General features: G+C 35.5%; 1 protein-coding gene across 6 annotated transcripts in view; it reads right to left on the bottom strand.

Moving 5' to 3' along the window:
• B3GALT1 (beta-1,3-galactosyltransferase 1) overlaps positions 1-25399 on the bottom strand; it is a 171535-nt gene that overhangs the window by 74361 nt on the left and 71775 nt on the right. For all 6 annotated transcript variants that reach the window (XR_010028562.1, XM_063162048.1, XM_063162051.1 and 3 more), the window contains one exon: positions 17948-18091. The gene's annotated coding sequence lies outside the window, so the exon portion shown is untranslated. The remainder of the gene's footprint in view (positions 1-17947; positions 18092-25399) is intronic.

Here is a 25399-nt window from a genome sequence, read left to right as displayed (position 1 = left end):
TTTCTTAATTGAAAAATCAGCTCTTAAGAAATTATATAAACCATAGATTTGGTCAGGTTTTTTTATCTAATACACTTCTACAGGATATTTGAAATATAAATGACAAATGAATACGCCTTTTTTTTCTTTCTTTCTGTGAACTAAAAGCAGTGAAATAGCTGAAAGCTAAAGCTATATAAAAAATAATTCTTCATAGCTGTAAGTGGACATCTGAAGAAGAGAACGTGCTCAGATTAAATGCTTTTATTCCCAACAAAATAGAAAATTTTAGCCTTTGAGATAGGACTGCTATTTGTTGGAGAAGGCATGCAGGCATGACAGACTGGATTTTAAAAATATTTGCATCCCTCTTAGCTTTTTACTTTTAAATAATTGCACAGTCACAGAGGGCAGAAGGTGGAGGATGACTCGTATTTGGGAACAGGAATATGGAATGGTCATGCAGTTACCCCCTTCCAAGTGAAATGAGTATTAACAGACAAAAGGAGAGACAGTGCTTTAAAATAGTCATTACCATGGTGGCTAAGGTGATGTCTGGAAGGAAAGGAGGTAAGAGCAAATAAAGGTAGTGAAGTGAAAATTTTGTTCCAACAGTTTGTCTGACATCCCACTAGTGAGTTGCCCTGTTCAATGATATATAGATGTTTGTTGGGCAGGGAGGCTGACAGTCATGGAGCTGACATATCAGTAGTTCTGATTTACTTGAGAAAACAATTAGATGATTTTTATCTTACAATCCAGGAGTGGACACACAGTTAGAATGAAGTTTCTAATTTGTCTGAAACTTCTTGCTCAGCTTTACTGAGGATCACTGAGCAACACATCAGTGTTTTTTGTAGTTTGTTGGAATAAATCCTTTCAAAACTTTTCACCTTGATGTGATTTTATTTTACATTTTTATCAAATAATCAGATATATGCCATGGCTTTTCTTTCTGAATGTAAAGCTTTTTATTCATGTTAATAATATATTTTAGCCTTGACTCCCTAGATAAATCTGTTTCTTGAAAGACTAGTAGCATTAAATCTTATTAGAGCATATTCTAAAAATAGAGATTAGTGAAATTAGATGGTGTTTTGAATATGTTACATTTTTTCAGAAATTGTAGTTGGCTTAACAGCATATGTTCTGCTACTGATTAATTATAGTTATGGAACTACAGCTATCATGGAGACAGTACTTAGTATTGAAGAATCATCTGCTTTCAGGTTGATGATTAAAATCTTCCTGTCTGTAAATATTACTCTGAAAGGTTTAATTTTCCACTTTTCACCTCATAAGCAAGGTTCTTTATGGTTTTAGGGCCCTTGAAGTCTTCGTTAGTATATTTGTTTCCTTCAACATAGAAATAGCCCTTCTCATTCACTTCTCATTCTATTCCCTACACATACTTCCATATATTTTATTTAGTTCTCAGATGAAAGGAAACAGATTTTACAGAAGAACAAGGAGTTCTTTTATGCATCTGAAGAAATGTACTTTAGTATAAAAGCTGGAAAATTCAGCATAGCACTCAGAGAGGCAGGTCAGCCAGTTATTCAATGGATAGACAGTCTAAGTGACAGAATGGGTTTTCTGTGACTGTGTGGTTCTGTTCAATTGAATGTTTGGAATATAGCTTCAAATAACTGTGTACCTGCTGCAGGCTGATTTAAAATGACATAGAAAAGGTTGTACATCTTAATGCAGAATTCCAGGCAATTAACACATGGAGATGATGTATAGAGACAAATTATTTCTTTGGTTCTCAAGTTCTAACTGTCCAGTTAGAAAAGCCAAGATTAGCTACAGTTGCATCACAGAAAAGATTTCTTAGTGAGATATTCTGCAGGACTATCCTGTTGAATCTTTTCTCTGGAGGACCCTGAAAGCAAAAGAATTCTAAAATAGCTACTTTCCTTCAGTACAAGGTCTGTCTTAAAGTGTTGGAGCTTGTAAGGAGGCCAAGATGTCATTAATTACTGACTTATTTATGATCTACAAGTAGCTTTTATACATTAATTGCTACATTTATGTAAATTCTTATTTAGTTCTCAGCATATTCTATCAGGATCCTCCAGCTGACTGTGCTGTTGTATTTTTAGGAGTTGGATTTGTCAATTCTGTCTTTGTAGAAACAAAAAATTAATGCTATTTGAAGGTACAGAACTGCCCTATGATCACCGTTTCTGTATTGGAGTAGCTAGTTGGCATCTCTTGCCTCCCTTCTCAGAGTTCATCAGTCCCATACAAGTTGCAGTTTGCTGGTCCTTCAGTTCCTCTGCTCATTTAAGCACAAGAAACTCTTATAGAGATGAACAGCCCTTGTGCCTCATTTGCACAGATTACCTGCAGCCACACTAGCTGGACACTGTCAGCATTTAGGAGCTCAACAGAGTTGGTCCCTCTGGGCTGAAGGATGTTTGTGGCTGGTGAGAGACTTTGGAGAGACTCTCCCATTGCTGGCAGGGATATGATTCACCCTCAGAAATGGTGGCAGTTTTTGAAGTTAATTGTGTTTAATTGGATCTGAATCTGCATTTTCAGATAAACCAAATAATATGTTCATTTGAATTTGCTATCAAACTTCTAATTCTTGGTTTAAAAAGCAAAAAGAATTGCATGAGACAAAGTCCTGTGTTGTAATTACTGATGGCATTTAAGTAGAGTAAGGAAATTCAACTCCTGTTTCACAGATAAGTTTTGTTGTTTTTTAGCAGAAACTTGGCCATAATGTATATAGAAATTTAGCTCATAGCAGAAATAGAAGAGCTTGAAGACATTTTTAGACATTAAGAAAAAAAGCTTATGGGAGACATGTAGACACATTATTAAAATATATTGTAAGAAGATAAGAACAAGAAATTAGACATGGGACAAAATTGTTGCCCTTTTTTCAGATGCATTGACTTTGGAAAACAGGAATGTATTGAGCTATAATATCTGTATATATAAGAATTCATGCAGTCATACATATTAATTATTTTTGCTTTCCCCAGTAAATACATTTTTATGAACTGCTGCCATGGAAGTTAGGGGTAGAACCCTCGTCAGCTTTAATGGCAGTGAATCAGACCTTAATTGTACTCAATCATAAAGATTTTCCAACTTCCCACATGAGGATCAGGGTTTATAGTGAATTATTTCTGTATCATCATAGCCTCAGAACTCAGTTTAGCATTATTTTGAAGCATTTGATAATTGTTATTATGATTTCCTCATTTGGAGCTTTAAGGAACATGTTTTCAAAGGAAAAAGTCAGTGGGACTTCCAACACTTGTAGCTGCCTGCCAGTTCCACACAAGCAGGCCCTCCTGCATGTGATAAATAACTGTTTTGCACAGCTGAAGGCTGTTGAAAAGGAGACCATTGCACCTTCCTCTGTAGGTGAAAAACCACTGATTAATATTTATGGAAACAGTAAACCCATGGCAAGTCCTACTGCTGTAGGAAGGGAAACAATAAATCTATGAGAAAGGACTAGAGAAATGTGCACTGCAATACTTTCAAGAGTCTGTTTTACTATCTAGGTATTCAAGCAAAATATAAATTTAAATTGAGTCTTGAAATGTGTACCCTTGCTGTATACAAGTCTAGCCTTTTCCAGCCTGTTTCTTTGTAGTGTTGATGCCACCTTGACACAGGGAAACCTCTCTCACATTGTGCTCATCATCTAGAACCAGAATAGTTGAATGTGGTCAAAGTGAGATTGATTCTGCAAGCACTCAACAACACTTAGTGCACCTTGTGTCCAGTTTTTCTTTAGAGTGCATGGTGGTAGAAAATTGTAAAATTTTGCAGGGAGAGTAATATTTGCCAAAAATGCTTTTCTTGCATGATATTCTCTCTGAATTCTCTCAGGAAAAGATGAAAATGATAGTCTTATATACACCTGACTTAACAGAATTGTTATTTTAGAGGCAGAAGGTAATTGAAATGGTTTGAGTACTGTTTTACACCACCATGCAGTGGAACTTGCTGCAAAAATCCTCAAGACAATCCTCAAGTCAGCTGATGCATTAGTATATTGTTGCTTGGTCTTGCATGGAGGCTCTAGTCCAAACCCTGAGGCCAGTTGCTCTGCAACAAGGCTAATCATTTCAGACCAAGCTGAGAATCTTTGACTTTTGGAGCCAGATGAGCAGCTAGCTGAGATTTCTTTGCCTATAGTGTGTGATAAAGGGTGTGTATGCCTGTCCTGGAAAGCATCTTCAGCTGGTCCCACAACTTGTCACTCAGTTCTCCTTGAGGAGACAAGACTAGTTTTAATTTAGTAGTGTCACTAAATTGTTTAATGGCAGGTTTTTGAAAAAGAAGTTGAAGATTTTTAAACCTGTAAACTAAATTAAAAATGTGAAAGACTATAAAGAAATAAGACATATGTACATGCAAATACTTTCTTTTGTACCCTGCTTCTTTCTTATTTTGGTTCATTAGCACTACTGCACTTACAAAAAAATTTATGCCAGCTCTTTAACCCCTCTTTCTGTAGTCAAAGCCATCAGGTAAGTGTAAGATGACCAATTTTACATACTTTGCTACATCTTATTTAATTTACATGGGCAGTTAGACATATCAGCATGTGAGAAGGCCACCTTTTAGAACAGTTTCTTAGGAGGGGATGCTGTTTCATAAATTGTCTGCAGTTGAGGCAGCCATGGGTGAAATGGTCTTTGTTATTAAATGTCACAAGATTTAATGTCACAGTGTAATTGGAATGGAGGGATAACTGAGCAAGGCTCAACCTGTCTTTTTCTGTTAACACATTATTAATCTACAGGAGTGTTAAAATATGTCTTCTAAAGGACCTATTCTATTGAAAATTGTTGGATCATAGGAAAAAAATCCCAATCTGTTTTATTACAGAGCTCATGAAAAACAATTATAAAGTTCTTTCACAGAGAATTCAATTTTCAAGTCAAGTATGCAGCAGAATGAGGCACAATAAGGAATTTATGAAACACATAATCTTAATTTTTTTTTAAGAAACAAAAACCTACACATATAGCACCCAAACACCATAAAACAGGTAATAACTGAAAACTGATTTCCTTTGGAAGTCTCAGCCTTTAACCCTCATTTGAGAATTTTTTTCATTAATTTGACATGATTTAATTTAACAAAAGTTTATTGGTATAATGAATTCCTAGAGAGCTATTAGAGTTATTACTAACCAATTTGCTGATGAAGACACTTCTGTCTGAATAAAAAAGCAATGTAGACCATTAAAGACACTGTTGTGTCTTGAAATTTTAGATTTTTGCATTGCTTTTCAAGTAAAATACCAATAGAGAAGGCTTTTGCAGACATAATTTATTTCTGATTGTTACTTTTTGAAATATAGAAATTTTTTATGGCAAGAGTTATATCTTAGAATCTTGGATTTAGGTTGGAAAAGACCTCTAAGAACATCAAGTCCAGTCATTAACCCAGCACTGCCAAGTCCACCAGCAAACTCTGTCCCAGAGAGCATCTTCACATCTTTTAAATACCTTGACATCTTCTGGGGAAGCACTGTCTTACATGATACAGCTTTACCAAAGAATCATTTTGAAAAAAGGTTGAAAAAAACCCCAAAATTCCCATATGCCTTTGTTACTGTTTTCTCATTTGAAAAAAAATATTGACAAATAGTTTGTTATTTTATTTTCTCTCAGAAAACATTCTTTCCAAAGAATGACTTTGCAACACAAATGCTACATTTCCACGCTAAAAGTCAGAAATGCTTCTAACCCAGAAATATTTTGTGATGAAATAGTATTCTCTAAACAAAACAAACCAACTACTTTTACTGAAAATTTGAGTGCCACTTTGCTGTAATTCAGAGGGATACAAAGTTTGCATGTGTTATGCTTCTCTTTCTTGGTGGGAATATATGAAGCTTTTTATAGCCAATAACTTCAAGTACTTAGGAAGCTAAATCTTTATAAATGTTCTAGAAAAGCAACTCCTACAATTTAAGAGTAGAGACTCTAATTGTAAATGAAAAATAAAAGAAGGCTACCAAGCAATATAGTCTGCCTTCTTCCCTTCAGAGAAATAAAAGAAACAAAGCATACTTGTACTGATTAATCAAAATGATAATAGACAATAAAAATGTTTAGAATTTGATGCAAATTTACTCACTTTGCAGTTCTTTTTTCCCATTTAACCATTTCCTCATCAATTATGTTCTGCATAATTTATCACATTATCTTAATCTCTATTCACACTCTGAGTTTACAAAATGTCTTAGTCATGCAGAGTGGTTGAAATAAATTTCAGAGAACGTCAGAGTACTGCCTTTTCTAAAATAGCTGTAATAGAAAAATATGAAAAAAAATCCATCTGACAGTATTTACAGGAGAGGTTTATCATGAGGAGAGCCTTCTTGCAAAGTAAATGTTTGCATTAAAGGACTTTTATAAATCTTGCTTCCAAGAGGAAATAATCAGAGACCACCAGCCAATTCGATAGAATGCAACGCTATGCTTTTTAGTGTGGTAGCAATTCAAATCTATTCAGGCCTCCAAGGAAGTGGGATGCCAGGCAGAGCATGTAGGTAGAAGAATTCTAGAAGCTAATGTGTTATTCTGTTGAACTGTAGTGCAGCTTCCCCATCTGTCAGTTTTTTATAGGCTGAAAGTACTGAATAAAGCCAACCTTAAATGACTAATTTCGAAGTGGTGATTCTGAGTAATGCACATTTAACAGGTATTCTGTCTTTCTTGTTGAACTGCCAGACAGTAGCCCAAAGTTTACACATACTTTGCCTAGGATGCCTATTTCTGTAAGAAGTAGCTGAGGGGAGATCTCATCTGTAAGAAATCTTCCAGTGATGAAGTTCACTTCACTCTGAAATACTGCATAGCTGAAACTCAGAAGTGTAATTCCCTACAGAAGAACCATACAGCAAACTCATTGTTTCTGGGTACTCATAAATTACTGTGCAGTTCTCCTCCTGGTATTTGCAGCTTAGCATTAGAGAAGACGAAGAACTTTGCTTTTAAAAAAAGGAAAAATTTTAAAAAAGCAGCTATTTTATTCCAGCTGGCTAAAAAATTCCATAAAAATTTGGGGCCAGCTTGTGTTCTTGTGAATTCAACTGGAAGAACCCTCATCAAATTCAAATCTCAATGAATTATAGACAAGGTTCTAGTGGCTTTGGTTGTTTGCTTTTGTGGTGTTTTGTTTTGTTTGGGGGTTCTTTTGGTTTTATTTTTCTTCTTTGTTTATTTTGTTTTAATCTTGGAATGCTGTAAATACTTAATACAAATTCTTTGTGATAAAAATGAGAGGACGGAGAACTCAAGGTGCATTTCTTCCTATTGGAAGGAAAAAATATGGCAAAGTATCTCAGCAGTAGCTCTTTGGTGAAATGAGGGAGATGAAGTGAGAGTTGTTCTCAGAATTAAATTACTGCTAATTAAGCTCCCTATCTAGCATAAGGGAAAAAAAGCCTTTTATACTCCTGGGTTTTTATCTCTACTGATAGTCATACAAATCGTAAGATAAAATCTGCTCTTGTAGAAACAATTTGTAACTGACATAGGCATATCAGGTAAACTCAACAAAGCTGACAGAAAATTTGGGCAAAAATTATTTCTTGAAAGTTGCACTAGTTCTGTATCTGAAAAAGCATCTGTAATTTCTTGTGTTTGGGATGGGTTTTTTTTCTTTTGTTTGTATGATGACATAGCTGCAGTTACCTGCAGAATTATAAGGGCTTTAAGTGGCCATTACTGGAGTCCAAAATTTGAAGTACCTCTTAGAGGTCATTCTCAATATTACTTTGGGAACCAGAGATGAAAAATGGGAATAATATGCCTTAAAAAAGCTTATTTAAATATTTCCATTTTGCATGAATTAATCCCATTTTTTCTCAAAACATCATGTTTGCTCAGACTAAAAAGATCTGAAGCATTTCTGTATCTCCTGGAGCAACCTGTCAGGAGCCCAGACTGTGATCCTATCAATGTGACTTCCATTCAGTGAAAATTCATAAAATCCAAAATGCTTCAGGAAAATACTTCTGGTTTATGGAAACAGATCTTGAAAAAATCTGTTTGCTGAAATATTTCCAAACAGTTCTGTTTATCGTGGTTTCCAAGGTATCTGGGCATAATTTGCTTAATGCACATAGGTGTCAGCAATATTTCTAGTAAAAATGGTGAAAGCACAATTGTTCTCTTCAGTGTGTGCATGTAAATAGGAGCTATTGAATCAAGTCTGGGGAATGATAACAATGTAGTCTTCAACTTTCCAGATGAATGAATTCAAGTGGTACATTCCTAGCACTGACAGTGTTCCAAGACTGGTTGGTTGTCTATCTCCAAGACTGTCAGTTACAGGCAAATGTAAGCAGAATTCAAATGAGCGATTGATTAATTATTGGCACATTTGCAGTCATAGGTGCAGCCCCTTGTAGGAGTGGATAAATAGTTTTTCCATGAGAGGAGAGGGCATACTTGCCAGTGTTTGCTGTGATCATTCTGGTCATTGATACAATCAGTGAACATCAAGTGAAGTGCCACCTGCAATAAAAGTCAAGTCTGCAACTCCCTCTCCCACGTGCCAAGGATGTAATTTGACCTGTTTAAATATGTGTGTGTTTTCAGTCCATGTTCTTCTACGTTAAAGCCACAAAATCTAATTTCACTCTTTAAGAGACTGAACTGCAAGTGCACTAATTAATTAGTACTTAGCAACCGATGTATGTTACAGTGCTGGAGAGGAAATTGCAGAGAGTGTAGAACAATTACCTCCTGTAGGATAGCTCAGAGAAGCTTTTGTCTGCTTATTGAACATAAGTTACAGAATGTAAGAAGAACGAATCTCAGAAAGCATATGTGTGAAACTCATGCGCCTGATAATCACAGCAATGATGTTAATATAGCAGCTTTGATACAGACATCTGTTGAAAACTTAATATAATTGTGTGGTATTTCCTGCTGTGAAATTACACCAAATATTGATGAGCCTTCTATTGAAAATTGTAGCCAAACTCTTTTTGAAGTTGTCAGTTTTTTTTTTTTGTTTTTTTTTTTTATTTGTAAGGCAGAAGTAGGGGAAAGAGAATTTTTACACCAACAGTGTAGGCTAAAGGAATCTTGCTTCTTCTGAAGTTCAGGAATGAAGCTACAAACTGTAAGGCTAAACACAGCAGCAGTTTATTGTTAAGTTTTTGGTTTCTTCTGTTAGGTCAAAATCTCCAGCGCTACATTCATTATAATTCTTATGATTAGTAAAAAAGCAAAAACCCCACAAATTCTAAAAAATGCATAGGTTTTAGAGTAAGGGTTAAAGATAATCTTTATCTCTGACTTTGTAGTCTTCCAGAGAGTGTGGGGGAATTCTTTCCCATTTCACTTCATAGTAATATAATTAGTTTTCTGAACAAAGCCACTAGAATATACATCCTCTGAAAAGATGGAGAAGCTGATGGTTTAGTGAAAGCTTTTCTAGCAGATGTTTTGTCCAAGTTTATAAAACATACTCAGACACCTCAATTTCATTTGAATAAAATAGTATTTGTGTGGCCTATTCCTCTTTTCTGCTTCCAGCTTATATTCTTGCTTGGCTTTGCTGTGCTCAATATTAACAGGTGCTATTCATAGTAAAAAAAAAAACAAAAACAAAACAACAAACAATTCTTCAAAGCAGAAAATGCATGTTTCAGCTTCTAATTTTTTGCATACATGTTCTGATGAGTTTTATGCCATTGAATATATGCATATTTGAATTATCTTATGGGCCAAGGCATACTAAAAGTGTTGGGTACTTGAGAAGGAGTAAGGCAGGCAGAAACTGGGAATCTACACTCTGGAGTTTACTTTAAGGAAATATCTAGTTCCCTTTTGTGTTAATAAATAAAATACTATATATTAAAATAGTAATTGAATTACTGGTATGCATTATATGATGTCGCCAGAAGTTCTTAAGGAAGGCCCACCTGATAAATTCAGCGTTGGAAATGGAACACATTTTATAGGACTCTCTTTGTTGATATTATCAAACCTGGGAATTCATGACCAGTGAAAATGATTTGTCTGAATAAGACATTAGAATTGTATCTACAGGCATTGCAATGCCTGAATGTGTTTTACAATAGAAAGATTAAAGTTTCATTAAATTGGATAAAAGAATAGAACTGAATTGCTTTTTTGAACTCCCTTGTCCTGTTCCATCAGATTACTGATACATGTGCCATGTACTTTGTTCTCCTTAGTCATGATGTTTTGCGTCATAATTGAATTTAATGTCTTCTTTTTTTCCCTTAGATTTTATTTTCCACATAGCATTGGGAATTGAAAAGAAATTATAAGAAAAAGAACTCGTCTAAAAAGCCACCTAATCTACACTTAGCCAAAATTTACTTTGGGAATTGCAGAACTGGTTAGTTTTTTATTTTAGTCCCAACTTATTCTGCACTTGGTTTCACCGGGTCTATAGTGTCTCTGCCAAAGTAGAACAAATGCTAATTAGAGCTGTGAAGTGCTAATATACAACAAATAACTAATAGTAGTATCATGAAAACATAAGAAAAAATGTTTCTGAACAGATGGTCCAAAGGCCACAAGTCAAGTAAGTCAGAGAGGTTTTACATATACCTCTATAATCAACCAAACTTTCATATTATGATTTTTCTAGTAAAACAAACAGGTACATAATTGGAGGTTCCCCTATCACCAACAGTAATTTTCTGCCTTTGCAAACCTGCACAAACTAATCAAATAGTAATGAGAAAGGTCTTGATCCTGTTCTCATTGACTTCATTATGAGTTTAGCAGTGACTTGGAAATGCTCACTGCTGGGTAGAGAATTATTACATAAAATAGAATGTGTAATGCTTGGCAGTTTTGACTTGGAATTTTGCTAGAATTATCATAAGTAATTTTTACTGTTGACTCTTTCCTTAATTTAGTTTGCTAAAATAATTCAGTGCTTTGTGAGATAGGTTCTCATCTTACCTTGTATAACACTAGGATAACTTCCTTGTTTGGAAGAAAATTACAAGACTGAATTAATTGAGTGTTCTTTATTTGGGAAGTATATTAGATAATTTTTCTAAGAGAAAGTAGAAAAGTAAAATTATCAGTAGACTTTAGGAGCATGTTGAAATAAGAGAAAAAGTAGAAGAAACTTTTATTTACAGTATTCTCATACAGTTGGTATTCTCTGCATCAGAAAATTGAAGTCAAGAAAATTCCTATAACAAAGCACTCATGCAAGTGAAATCAGTAGGTGCCTTAACTTTGTAAAGCTCTTTCTCCACTTTGTCCCTTTTCCCACTTTGTTAAACTTTATTGAATGATCTGTGACTTAGATCCTGACAATATAGATGTCTGTGTTAGAAATGCACTGGCTTCCTGCGTGGCAGAATTTTTATTAGTATACTTACATTTTCAAGATTTATCTTATGAGCATGTTAAACCTCAGAGCCTGCTGCTTTCTCAGTTAAGAAACTTTAAAAATTGTTCTATTAAGTTTTATGTTGTCACATTAAAAAAAAAATACCCTTTCCAGTCTCTCACATTAAACTCCATACACCATTTTGTCATGATCCAGACAACATTTTCTGTCAACTTTATTTTACCTACCTCTTTCTCTGTCATGGGCTTCTCTCTGCCACTAATGATTACTTCTCCCTTCTTGTTGAGGTGCTTTGTGGGTTTTTTTTTTTTTGGCTTTTTCCCTCTTCAGACTGCAGGAAGTTTTGCAGTTTTTTTTTTTTTTTTACTGGAGAAAAGGCCAAAGGTGAGGATCCTTCTCAAGTTTGGAGGTGATTCTCCAAAACCCTGTATCTTTCCCTTTATTGAAGGTTTCCCTCCTCTCTTCCTACCATTCTGGGGAATGCTCAGATGAGCCAATGAGTGCCTGCTATGTACAGCCCAGCCAGCTGTAGCAGGACACTCGCAGCTGGGTGGCCGTCCCAGGTGTCAGTCCAGCTGGTGCTTGGTACCAAGGAGCATGAGCTGCTTTTGCATCCCTTAAACATTGCTTCTTGCCCATCAAATACTGGGAAAAAACCAATGTAACTGTCATTAAAAACTGTCTTTACTGATAAAGACCAAAGCACTGTGTAATTTTAAAGAAATGTTAACATGTAATTGAGTAATTTTAATGGGTATAGAAATTGTAAATCTCCAGACATGCATACATGTAATGAGAGTGATTACCATGCAACAATAAACCATCACTGCTATTATAAAACCATAAACTGTTATTCAATATACTATAAAATTCAAAATCTAATTGAATGTGCTAGTTTAGCATAATTCCTACAAACCATCACTCTTTAATATTGTGAAATGAATGGGAGGGTCTGTGGAGCTATTAATTGTCACTGACAAGTAATAACCACTCAAATGAAACTCCAATTATCAGCAACCATTAATCACATTTACTGTCATTTGCAATGTCAAAAAAATAATATTCTAAACAGCTAAAAGGAATTTATATCTCTTACATTTTAGCTCACATTTTAGAAATCAGATGGTCTTTTGCGGGATAATCAGGGAATTACAAAAGGGTATTTTCAGTCCTGCTCAGTCTTACGTTTTCCAGTTAAAAAAAACCTCCCACTTTATTTATTGCATTTTGATGGAGGCTTAGGTGCTGTGCAGGTTTATTTCTCTACAGTTACGTACGATTTATACTGTAATTGTTGCTAGCATGATGTTATTGCAGTCACTGGCTTTAAAAATAAGAAATTATAGAGATCATCTGAGCATGCAGTTCACCAGTCTGTTCCAGGAAAGCAATTAATGTTGCTTTTAGGATTCAGCTGGATCAGGTGTAATATTATTGGAGATGAGGGTGTAAAGACGGGTGGCAGAGTCTTGCTCAGAAAACACTGTTCTATATTTTTCATCTTGTTCATTTTTCAGATTCTGTTTACTTCAAATAAGAGTTTTCCTTTGAACCTACCCGGTATTTCAAAAGCACAGAGGTACATCTCTGGGAATGAGGGCATAGGGAGCTGTTCAGTTCTCGTGAGTGGATTGGCCATTGGTGCAGTGTACACATGGCAGTTAAAAGGCCTTGCTTGCAAAATGGGATCTGCTCACTGAAAATTTCCCCTAAAAATAGCAAATAATATTGCTGGACTGTTAAGGGCATATTGTGGCCCTTTCTCTCAAATGATAGTGAGGTCTCTTCTGAACTACAGAACATCATTCTGAGTGATCAGGATTTGAGTATTTTCCAGTTGTTTGCCTTGAGAGTCTGTCATCTTTTGCTGCCATAAAAAGACTTATATTTAGAATGAGGAACATTGATGAAGCATTTTGGGAGCAAAATAAGGAAGAGGACTAAGGAAGAATTTGGAAGCACCAGCTATGAATAACTTCATTTAGAAAAAGCACTGAAATCCTAAATATTTTCTTTACTATACTACTGTTCACTCATGGTTTCAACACTTAATAATCCAGTGAAGAGACAAGTACTCTAACACAAATCAGCAGAGTGGGTATAACATCTGTTCATAATGTACTGAAAATATCCAGCAGAGTATCTTTTTAGAAGAAACATTATAAGAGTTGACAATTGAGCTATATATCAAAAGAAGGCAGGCCTAAAATATACACAAATTGTGTTTAGCTAGGTCTGAGACACCTCTTAGGCACAGAGCAGTTGCTTATTTTTCAAGTTTTTGAATAGAGATATATTTATAAAATTGGATTTAGTGGTGCCTCTGGAAGTGAAAGTCAGAGTCAACTGTACTAGCAATTTTATTATTCCAGTTATTATTTATATAACCAGTTTATTATTTACATAACCATTTTCCCAAATTTTCAAATACAGCGTTTTCACTAAAAGCAACGTGTGTGTAATTGACAGGATGGTTTTATAGTGGTCAGTGGTCTTCAATAGGTTACATCTTTAAGATTCTGTCATTTCTGAAATACTCTTAAGATACTACCGCTTGTCAAGCTTGCTTACTTAAAAACCGTGGTTAGATAAAAATACCTTATTTCTGATCTTCTTGCTGAGTGTAATTGAATGTTCTTCCTCTGAAACACAGCAAATTCTTGGCCTACCAGCATTTCCTTAAACTAACTGAACACATTGAAAGTGAACACATGTAAGATAATCGATATTATACTATAGTACTGTCGTGATCAATTAATAAAAAAAATTAAGTGCCTAAATGAATTGAACTAGCAGAAAAAACTTCATCATGAGAAAACTATGGAACATGATTCTTTTCTTGACTTCAAATCCCAAACTCTATAATTTGTCATTTTCTTGATTTTTCCCTGAGTTTTTCAATGTGAAACTTGAATCATTTGTAAGTTTCGTAAAAAATTGTAGTAGAAATAATGGCCATGCTATGATAAGATTTTCGTTTCAAGAATTCATACTGACATTCTATTTCCCACATTTAATTAAACATTCTGTCTTTCCAGAAGAAATTACTATGTATTTTAAAAAGACATTTTCCATTTGCAATTTAGAACTGCTGCTCTGAAAATTTATCATAACTAATACATTCGTTTCTGGTTGTTGTCAAGGTGACAGAGTTTATCAGAATAGCAGAAATCAAAGTATTTAAAATTTAGTTTTCAATTCCCAATGTAGTTGGATAAGGTAAACACTAATTCTGTTAAACACTAGTTATCTTTCATTAGTATGGAATTAAATTCACTCTTAGAACAAAAAATACACAAATATTGCTCTGTCATCTAATAATAAACAGATTTCCTTTAAAGAATATAATAATAGAAGAATGTTTGGTAATTTAGCAAGTCTGTTTACAACACTGTGTCTTTAAACTTGAGCTGTCAGTTAAGTCATATTCAAGATTTCTGCTCGCTTAACAAGGAACACCCTTGAGTGTAGTAGTGAGAACTGGCTTTTTCCCTCCCTTTCTTTCTTTATCTCTCACTGAATAATAACCTTCATTTAGTGACATCAGTCATTTCTGCCACCAGCCTTTTTTATGGCTGGAACAGAAGCATGAATGGCACACACACTGAAATAAATGTGTGAAAACTTCATCGATTTTGATAAGACACTGGAGAATGTGTCATGAGTTGGTGTTATCATTAGCTGAAAGATATAAATGGATGCAGTAATTTGCACAGCAATTACAGCTTGGCCTGTCCTACCATCACTGGGCAGCAAGTATTTACAGATGTTAACCAGTGCAGTGGCAAACCTTGAGACTGGTAAACTGCACCCAGTGGGTTTTGGTAGTCAGTACAAGCTAGCAAGGGCCATACAGCCACGATCCTCTATTTACTCTCCTGTGAGCTTCTGTTTTCTTCAAATGACGTTGAGACACTTAAATGACTTATTAAAAAAAAACCAAACTTCCTAATAGCTGTAAAAACTAATACAAAAACACACTGCATAACCCATAATAGGAATATTTGGAATTAATAGAATCCATCTGCTTTAATCCTGCTAGAGTTCTGGCTAAATGGAGCAATCTACTTTTTGGCTGCTCAAATGGAGCACTTGAATAGATGACAGATTTGAAGATGTCATCTGAAATACTGCACAATTATCAGGAATAATTTGAAAATATTCTGTTCTTTTAACAGATCTTAAAATTTCTTATTCAATAGACAGACTATGGCATTTAGAGCCAAACTACTCCTAAAACCAGCAGGCCTCTATGTTTCTGGTATTTGGTATCACAATATTTGTCATTTAAAATTTCAGTGGTGACTGAATAATAGCTCCCAAAGAATCATCTAACCTGGGCTGGATTTTGTTTCAGTCAGATAATTCTGCTTGTGAATGCTGATATATTGTAGAGAGAAAGCCTTTTTAAATGTGGAGTTGTTGTTCGTTTTGAAATTTCTTAGGTCCTAGGGACAGCTCACTTACCTGATATCAAATGGACATAATTAATTATTTGTTTACTTTAACTGTTTTCAGCAAATAGCCTCCCACTTTATTGTTTTAATAATTCATTTATTGGTTTTATTATAGCTGTGCCTATGGAATCTCATTTAGAGATTACTGAATAAATGTTTTCTCCAGACTACCCCATGTAAAATTATCTTAGATGTAAAGCCATATTTTGGGAATATGTGTAGCATTGCTCATAGCATTTGCAGACTTTTAAGTCAAATCTGCTTTAATGTTGTCTCTAGACCTCTACATGTAGTGGCTGGCAATTTCTTCCTGTTAAAATATTCCTGACAGAGTTTGTTGCTTTTCAGCAATTGGAAAGTAGAGTATTGCACTTTCAACTCATTATTTAGTTGCATCTCTGTTTCAGTTACAGACCTTATTGATATAATTAAGAACTATGCAATTTGCCCTTGTTTTTCTGTATGCCTTGAGTGTGTTCTGTTCTTTCCCTTTTATTGCCCTCCCCAGGGTAATGCAAAATAATAACATAGCATATGGCAAATGGAATCAGCTGTAACACCATGTAGTGTCTTTTATCCTGTAGATTTTACAGTGTGACATTCCCAAGTTTGTAACTGATGAATATTGCATGGCTTAGAGAAACTCCAGCTGAACGATGCTGCTTCTCCCATTGGAGGCATCCTTGCTGATACTCTGCAAGCATGCAGCAGCCATCAATCAGCAGCACACCTGGAAGTGGCAGGATGTCCCAACGTGTGGCAGTGCTACCAAACTGCACAAAGTTATCAGCAGCAGAGTATTGTGTTATCATGAGTTGTGCAGCACATAATTGATATGTTAACAGTAATAATGAGTTTTGTATAGTTTGTATACAAACTACAAACTATAGTTGTAGAGGCTTGGCTAAGGACTGATGTATTTTTTAATGTCTTTAGAGCTCTTGGGAATTCAAGCATGTGTTTTTTTCAGTTTTAGACCCAGGTTTGGAGTCTATCTTCTGAAGCATGCTCTCTGGAAGCATTAGATGCTGTTCTATGAAAACTAAATATTAGCATAAGTAAGGATTTTGTAGATGAGTTAAAGTACTTATACAGGGCCAATCTCTAAAGGAATTTCTGCTTTGTGGATATACTAAATGGGTGTGATAAGCTGATGGTGTTACTTAGGAATGCAAAACCTTGTAAGTAACCATTCTTAATACTTCATGTGTGTTGCTATACCAGCATCTTAGGTTAGCTTTAGTTTTGTGAGTGGAAGGGAGAGATATTAAGTAGATAGATTTGTAATGTTTAGCTGTAGTTTTCTTTTCATCTTCTGTTTGTGGCAAAAATACAATTTCCGACTATTCTGAAAGTAAGTATCACTAAAAAGTTTATAGGATTTTTCTGTCATGAACAGTTCCACCAGGTAATGTGCAGTGAACCCAGTGTCCAGTTTGTTTTAGGGAATAGAGGTTATACAGTCTCCACCACATTTATGCTCCTATTGTGACACTATAAGTGGTGCAGCAACTTTTCTCCAAAGCAGGAGAGCAGATGAGGAAAGGATTAATTGTTCTTCCCTGTTTGTCCAGATTTGGTGTTTGGTAAAGATATTTCTACTCCTCTCTGGTCATGCTTAGGAAATCTAAGTATGCTCAAGCTCTAACAAAGTTTCCACCTGTAACCTGTATAAGGGAGGGGTGGGTGACAGCAGATGTTGCTTTTCTGCAGTGTGCTTGTAATGCCCCAAGGGTTTGAGGACGGGACATTTTAAGGTTTGGGAACTTGGGGCTGTGGAGAGGGAGCAGGAGCACACACAGCACAACTCCCTTTTACTCCTCTGTCCAACCACTACTCAGTTGGCTTCCTGTAGCAACTAGTATAATGGTTTATTTAAAGGAAATAAAATGAAATACAGGAAATTGATTTTGTTAAAAGAACTATAGGATACCAGTATAACAATTATTTGCACTGAGAGTAACAGCAATTTTGCTCAAAAAGGAAATTCATTGTGTGAATGGGAGTTAGTAGGGATTATGTATTGTGTGTTTATATGTCCTAGACACATGTAGAAGAAATTCTCAGAAATACTAGGAAGGGCAGGATAAACTATTTGGCGCAATTATTATTGTTATTATATATTTTACACTTTATAGAGAATCACCTAAATTCCTTACCTCATTTTTTTAGAAACAGCTCCGTCTTTTCGTCCTTAATTTTTCTTTCTTGCTTATCTGCATTGTATCTACGGCTGCTCTTCTCCACTGTTTGCTTGTCTCCTCATCACATATGAAACCAGTGTGAACTGTATATTGAAAAACCTGCATTGACAAAGGCATGAGTTACATATGTGCAAATGACAGACTTCTTGTCTCATTGTGTTTTTTTCTGTCTTCCATGAAAACAGAGATAGAACAATTAGAGACTTTGGGTCAAGTACTGAAGTAATAAGCTTACAGATATAAACACTGTCATAATTTTATGCTGCTAGCCACCTAATTCTATGCACAAAACCTATTTATATACATTTTTTTCACAAAATGTGTCAACACAAACACGTAGAAATAATGTGTATCTTAAACCAGAAATTGCATGCCTATGAGAAACAGAGAATACAAGTGTTTGTCAAGTTGTCCTCTGGAAGCCCAAACAACACCTTTAGAGTGACCACTGATGCTGAGAGGTGTCACAGATTAGTTTACTTGCAGCACTGACCTGATTTCTTTTAGACCTGGTCTTGAAATTTGCAAGGTGGCTATGTGAGACACCTCTGCAAAGTTCAGTGATTTTCACAGAATTCTGATATCCTTAAATTGCAAATGGCAATTTTGTGAACTGTGGTTCTAAGGTTCATCTGTTCTGTTTTCTAGTTTATAATTCTTTGATGTTTTTTGGTGGTGTGTTTTGATTTGTTTTGTTCTTTGGGGGGATTTGGGGTTTGTTTGTTTGTTGAGTTTGTTTCTTTTTGTTGTGATTGTTTTTTTTCACCCAGAACTTTTATCTTGGCTTTTTCCAGTTCCAAACAATCCCTTCTCTATCTCTTTTGCTTCTTTTTCCCACCTTTGCTTTGAATAATCATGCCTTTAGGTGAGAAGTTGTAAATTCAACTTGTACTGTCCTGTGTTATGACCTTAACTATTACCAACATTCTTATTTCTAAACCTCTGACTTCCTTAAGTAAGTCCAAGGTGAACATTTCTTAGTGGAATCTGATGAAGACTATTTGAAACAACGCATTTTTGTCATACAACCAGATATGAAAAATAATTAAAATTTGGAATGTACGATAGTGCCAAGGAATTTCAGTTGTATTAAACGTATTATTGGGATACTATTTCTAGAATTAAAAACACATTTTGAAATATTTTTTATGTTCATAATATTATTTATGTTTATGGGGAATTTATTTGCTTGAGAAGGATAGCAACTATCTTTTTTCATCTTTTTCCAGTAGTATTTGTGCCAAAATGAAGACAAAAAGCATAGAAGTACTTTAAATGAATTTCTTTAAATGGTTCTATCTTCAATGCAAGGAGTTCATGAGTGTCCAGTCTCAAGGACTGCACAAAGCTCTGCACAAGTGTGCCTCACAGCTGAGCCTGGACTGGCAGCTTTCTGTGGCTCAGACACCCAAATATTGTACAGTGGACAGAATAGAAGATGTAATTAGCTTAAAAAGAGTAGAATTAGGATTCGTGTTTCCATTTGTCTGATTACCAAAAATCTTTACTTATAATAAACACAGGCATCAAAACTCACTTATGACAAGTAAAAGTTGCCTTGAGCATCATTTATCAGGGAGTTCTGCCACAAGGCTCATCCTCATACACTTTAACATGTAAGATGTGTTGCCTTAAATCATGCCACATTTCATTAAGTATCCAGCTTTTCACAGGGATGATATTAAATGAAAAACATTCTTATTTGCCTGGAAATTTATGCCGTACACCAAATACCATTTTATCTGTGAATTTCTTAGCAGGAACCATCTGTCAAGTCCCCACCCCGTCAGTGCTGAGAAAGGCAGAGACTGAAGGTGAGAAGTATATTTACTTCTGACAACAAAAGCAGCAGCTGCTGTTACTTATAGCTGCAAGGCAAACCTGCTGGAAAAGGTGACTCTCTGTTGTGGTTCCAGTACACCGGGACCAAATCTGTCTGTTGATGACAGCAAACCTCCAAAAACTTGGACGAACACTGTTTTATAGATTGTGTCAGAAGGCCATGTACAAACACAGCTCATCTGGGAGGTAGAACCAAGAAGAAACTTTGGGCTAGAAAAGTATCAGGACAAAATCAAGAACCTCCCCCTTCTCCTGCCTTCCTTTTGGTAGAATATAATATTGCAAAAGACATTATTTTTCTCTAATGATAACAGATTCTGAAATTAAGCACAGCAGGTAGAAACACCCAGCACAGAAGTAAAAAAAAAATAAAAATTGCATATTCATATGCTGAAATATTTTCCAGTGCTGCCAGCTAACTATTCCAAGTGGAAAAGGTACAAGCTCTGCTGTTCATTCTGCCAATTTCCTTTCTTAAAACTCTGGCACTGTGCTTTGAGGGCTGGGTACTCTAATCTCTGTTATTTTTACCATCATCCATCAGGCTAAGAAAGACATTTACAGAGACAAATAATTTTTTAATAGGATTACAGAAAATAGGTATATTTTTAAATTTATAGGAAAGGGAAAAGAGGTATTTCTTCTGTAAAATCCCTTAATTCCTGTTACTTTCTTTCACAGTGTACAAGGGGAGCACTATGCTAGGACGTAAACATACCTACAGTGTATTTCAAGACCAAAATATAAACATTGGTGGGAAAGGGCACTTTATGCAAATGTGTTTCCTGAGAGATGGCTCTCCCTCCCTGACGGTTCTAGTAAGACAGAATAATTTGGGAAAAGAAGTGGAGCGCCCTGCCCTTTAGCTCTTTTCTTGTATATTCCCCTTGCAAATATGATAATGACAAAATAAAAGGTTCATTTAGATGGGAGCTTCTTCCAAAGTATTTTCAATGTATCACCATAGAAAATGTAGAGATAAAGCAGAGCTATAAATGGCAACACTTCTGTGAAGGGGAAACAGGTCAACATGCCTTACTCTGTATTGCACTCATTTTCCTTTTACAGCCCACCTGTCAGTCCTGTTATCATTGTCTAGAAAAGAATTTACAGTAAATCTTTGCTTCAATCAGTTTCCATGGTAACTTGGTTCTGTTTTAAAACCTTTACATAAAGATGGCTTGTTTAAAATGATAATGAGCTCCAGTGTTCCTCCATACCTGAACTGCCTTTCCCATTGCTCACAAATAATCAGCTAGGGGTGTCACTCCATCTGCTCTAGTTCCTTTGGTATCTACAGCAGTGTTTCAGTAACCAAGTCAGATCAGCTTACCCTCTGGAAATCTCAGTTTTCTGAGTTGTAGGGGTTGAGGCTACCGGGTAGTGTTTGTACATGACGTGCTGTGAAGCAGAGGAAACCATGTTGGGGTCTGGAGTCTTGAGTTCACTGGGGAAGGATCCCTGTGCATGTTCAGTACCTACACTGGGGCTGAAAGCTCCAAGGACCATGGTGTCTTAACATTTGAACCAGAAAAGGCAGACTGTCTCCTTTGCAGAAAATAGTGATCTCAAAAGCATGAACAATCCCTTCAGACCAGATCAAGGGAAGGAAAAGTTCAGGGGAAAAAAACAAATGAAAGTTTAATTGATTCTAAGAGTATTGTGATAATACCCCATCATTATGGATACGTATGTTTTATCCAGCCCTTTGTTATCCCTTATCCTAGTTTCAAGCTTATCTCTTGCACTCATAATTTCTGATTCTCTGGCCCAGTTGGACTTTGACAGTATTGGTTTTCTTTCTGATTACTTTATACCAATTCTCATCTGGGAGAAAAATCAGAATTTTTTAAATGTAACTTAATAACACAAGTTTAAATTAGAGGAAACAAAGAACTTTTAATGTATATCTGATAAAGCTCTTCAGCAATTACTCTGAAAACTTGCTGCATTTCATAGAAGATGACACCTTCCAAGTACTGTCAGAAATTACAAAGACTCTGTACTAGATCCGCTCTTGTTGTATTGGGTGGCTTAATATTTATATAAGAAGTTTTTTGTTCCATTAGAGGCACTGATAGAATTATTTAATAAAGTTTTACACATCTGTATCTTCCCAACAGGCATTTAAAAAGATGCTGAATGTAGGTACACACCAGTTAATTTATGCTTGAGTTTTTCCAAAGACACAGTAAAGATCTTGTGTTTCACTGTGGGACAATGCATTATTTTTCCATGGTAAGTGGTTGTCCAGCTGGTCTGTATTAAGCATCTTAAATAACAGTCAACATGGTCATCTACTGATTCCTTTGGGTAATGTAATCTCCCTGTAATTTAGTTGCCCTTTAAAAGGAGTCCGTATCCTTGTCCCAAGCCAAATAATTTGTGTGTACTAGAAGTTTGATTTAGACCTACATAATTCCCCCAAAAAACGCTGAAAAAAAAAGCTTTCAAATGTATTTTTTCCAGCTCTCATTTTTAACTAACAGTTTCATTTACTCCTGATGTCCTAGCACTGTCTTGTAGTCATTAATTTCTGAGGGAAGGGCACTGTCAAATCAGGGTATCATAAATCCACTGAATTCCTTTCATCAGTCATGGCAGTAACGTCTTCACAGTACTCCTGTGTCAGTAAAGCATGACCTTCTCTGGCTGATCTGTGCAGACCATGCTTAATTGAACTGTGCTTTTCCAGCGAGCATTTTAACTTCCACACAATGATTTTTTCAACAGCTGACATCCAAACAACTGGTTTCTGTTTGCTGGGTGAAAGAACAAATAATATCTGATGCTTTGTCATTTGAAAAAAAAGTAGTTCCTATTTTTAGTACTTTTAATATCTTTTATCCCAACTGAACAATTAAATCTGCTTAAAATGTCCATGTTTTCTAATTCCTTTTATAATCCTTTGTATAAAAGAAGAGGGCTGATTATGTGCCTCTTCACATTTGTAGCATTATGGATTCCATCCTGATGAAAAATCAGTGCTCCAGAAATACTGTACCTTGATATGAGAACTGAGCAAACCAGCTGTCTGCCTGAGATGGGGCATTCCTGGTTATACAATGGGCTTTATTACAGTTCTTACTTCATTTAACTAATCTGCTCATTACAGTGTAATGCAAAAGGCTATACTACTTTTTGCCCTAGAAACTTTTTCAAATGTACAGCAGATCAATTGCTAACTGCAAAACCATCTTAGTTATATTGTTTGACGTTTCAGCCTCTGATTAAAAATTACTGTTAAACTTAGAGTGTCTTATTTCTTAATTTTTAGCTCATGATGCTGACTTACTTTTTTAGGAAAGACTCTTCTTGATTAATTATTTTTTAATGTATTTCATCATCCTATATTATTACCAAGTATTTGAGACTACCAGTATCTATTACTAATTTGCCTGCTAGTAGCAGTCTAAATAGTTAATCTCTGTGCTTTAAATAATTGTATGATTTTCCCCTCTTTTTTCCCTACCCTTATGTGCTGCTCTATACAGCTGGGTTTTTTTATTGTGTATACAATTAATAAGATTTTGATACCTATTTTCCCCTTCAGTGCTTTCTAAAGACACATATTTTGAAATCTAGTGCACTGTGATTAAAGTAGAACAAACCTGTTTGGATAAAATAATTACAGCTCAAATATTCATGCATCCATGAAACATCATGTTACAAATCTCAGACAGCTCTGCTGCTGAAGGCTGAATGGGCTATGTATAAACAAGAGTGTAAAATGAGGATTAGTAGGGTAAGAAGTGAACTGTATTTGCAGTTGCTGCTGGTGTATACTTTTGAGCTGGATGAACTCTGCAATGGCAATGTGAGCGTAATTCTCTCTCTTTCCTGCTTCCTTTGTCCTCTTACATCCTACGTCATGCGTTGTCCAAACTTCCACATGGTGTCCTAAACTTTCAAGATACCTCTGTCTCTGATTTCATTTTTCTTATGCCAAGTATCTCCTCTCCCTGGTTATGTGTGAGAAATCATGTTTTGAAGTGTGTTACACAGGAAGAGATGAGCAGAGGAATGATGTCGTGAGTGTTACCAGAGAGGAACTGGAGGCGCAGAGAGAGTTTGCAGAGTGTGAAGACAGGAAAAGCAGTGCTTTGTTTCTCCTCTCTGCTTGCTCCTTCTGTGAGTAGCACAGCCAAGACAGGAGTTTGAAAGCAAGTTTATCAGGATCACAAAGTTGTTTTCTGCTGAATTATCCAAGTAGAAGGACCCATAGAACTGAATCAGACACTTTCCCTTTGGCATTTGTGGTTTGTTTGAGTCAGAACTGCAGCACATGAATAATCTCACACTCTTTGCTTCTGCTCTTCTCTTGCCTCCAGTCCCCTTCCTGGCAGAGGCACTGGCCTAAATGCTACTGATCTTTATTGTTGTGAGTCGTGAACAATAATTATTTTATTATGGTGCAGGATAGACAGAGCAAATAGTTGCAATGGACAGAAGAGTTAAATCTCAGACCAAACCTTCAGACATAGTTCAGAGACCACCAAACCCTGTTCTGGGGTCTTTGGAAGACCAAAAAATATATCCAAGAAATTTAATTTCATTTAACCTAATTAAGAGGTTCTTGTCACTAGAAGCTCTTTATGATGACTATTGACACATGAAACTATCTGATCAATTACTTGTCTTTTAACAGAACTGTTTTAAAAAACACACCCCTTCAGGTCACACTAAAATTTTAAAAGTTCCACCTTATTTAGAAGATAACTGGTAATCACAAACATAATGTTTTCATGTCCCAAATAGCACTGAAAAATTAGATATGTATAGTTTCAAACTCAGTTTGCTGTTTCAAGGTGGCAAAGACATGGTGAACCATTATGTCTGGAATATAACAGAGTTAGCCTAATGAGTAGGACTCAGGGGAATTCAGATTCCCTCCATGGCTTCTAGGCTTTTCTCCCTCTTCTATAAAATGGAACCCATGAGTTCCAAAATTTGTGCAAGGATAAGAAATACATTCCAGACTGTGATTCCCAGCTCTTATGAGGAAGAATGAGAGTGCTGCAGTGTATTTAAGTACCTAAACAGTCAATAATACCGAGTTTCCAGTCATGGTTTGTCTTGATTTACTTCAAGATTGGAATCTCCAACATGAAGATTTTCAATGACATTATATAAATAAATCAAGTGTAATGTATCATTCTTCCAAAATTTATATCAGATCCCAGATGATTTCATTTCCAGAAAGAAATGCGTGCTTCCCCTATTACTTTTAGAAGTATTGTGTAAGCAATTAGTTTTCCTCTGTGCACTGAGAATCTGGGGTTTGTGGGTTTATTTATAAAATCCAAATTAGTTTGATTTTTCTCTTCCTTTCCTTCTTTAAAAAGTGTAATTTGAAGGAAGCACAAAATCAGATTGAAGAAGTAATTTTGGGCTCTTGAGATTATATGGCAATTATGTTTCCTTTTACAAAGGGAAAATAATTAATCTTTTCTAAATTACAGTGTGAAAAGAGTCAACTATGGAGGTATATGTCTTAAACTGCAACAAAAAAACCAGGATCAATCAACATTGTCTGTCTGAGTCTTGCATTGTTCTAGAAAATGG

The sequence above is a fragment of the Melospiza melodia genome, chromosome 8, assembly GCF_035770615.1.
Source record: "Melospiza melodia melodia isolate bMelMel2 chromosome 8, bMelMel2.pri, whole genome shotgun sequence".
NCBI classification, from domain to species: domain Eukaryota; kingdom Metazoa; phylum Chordata; class Aves; order Passeriformes; family Passerellidae; genus Melospiza; species Melospiza melodia.
The sequence above is the reverse complement of the archived record's forward strand: the minus strand, read 5'-3'. Positions and strand labels throughout refer to the sequence as shown.